This window comes from Orycteropus afer, unplaced genomic scaffold (assembly GCF_000298275.1).
Source record: "Orycteropus afer afer isolate SDZICR_OR568_19922 unplaced genomic scaffold, OryAfe1.0 scaffold00380, whole genome shotgun sequence".
Lineage (NCBI taxonomy): Eukaryota > Metazoa > Chordata > Mammalia > Tubulidentata > Orycteropodidae > Orycteropus > Orycteropus afer.
The window spans coordinates 2,915,290-2,916,417 of NW_006921967.1; positions in this window are offsets into that span (position 1 = coordinate 2,915,290).

Here is a 1,128-nt window from a genome sequence, read left to right on the forward strand (position 1 = left end):
TTTTTTCTTTTGCAGTGTTCCCTCTCCTCCCCTCTCACTTCTGGCAACTGACAAAGAAAGTTTCCCTCCATATATAAACGTTTCCTTGACCCTCCACAACTAATACTATATTTGTCTTTCTGTGATTGACTCATGTCACTCAGTATAATGTCTCCTAAGTTCATCCATGTTATGCAATATTTTGCAGACTCTGCATCATTCTTTAGTGCTGCATATCATTCCATTATGTGTATGTACCATAGTTTGGTCATCCACTCTTCTGCTATAAATCCTAGAAATAAGTCCCTTGCAAGATATGTAATTATCAGCAAATATGAATGTTTTGCTCTCATTTTTGTTATGTGCTTTTTCATGGTGTCAATTTCTTTGTCCCACATAATTTTCTATGCTGAGTTTTTTTGTTTATGAATCGTGTTATCACTTCCTTCATTGCTATTGTTCTAGTATTTGCTGAATATTTATGCTGATCCTCTTTTTTGATGTGAAGGTTTATCATTTTTCTTTGAGGTTACCCTGTGATTTATGGTTTTCTTCCCAAATTTAGAGCAGTCTATTCTATCTTGTAGTTGTGTTGACTTCCTGACCATCTGGAATAGAAGTTCTGTAATGACAAAGTTTTTCCCTCTTTTTGGTTTGTACTTGTCCTCATTTGTCAATTGATGTCTCTGGTTCCTCTTTACAATCTCGTAGGCTTATTTGCTTTGGATACTTCCATAGCTGGGTTGGTTTCTGTGTTATATCATCATGTGTGTTAATGGTCAGTTGTTGTTGGCTGCTCTTGTTTCTCTGTCCAAAGGATTCCCTTTAGCATGTCTTATAAGGTTGGTCTGGTTTTAACAAATTCCCTTAATTTCTGCTTATCTGGAAATGTCCTAATTTCACCATTATATTTGAGGAACGATTTTGCTGGGTACATAATTCTTGGTTGGAAATTTTTTTTCTCAGTGTTTTATACATACCATCCCATTGTCTTCTCACCTGCTTGATTTCTCTCAAGAAATCTGAGCTTAGTCTTATTGGTTGCCCCTTGTAGGTAACTTTTCATTTTTCCAGTGTTGCTCTCATGATTCTTTCTTTGCTTTGGTTTTGGTGAGTTTGATGATGATATGTCTGGGTGATTTTCTTTTG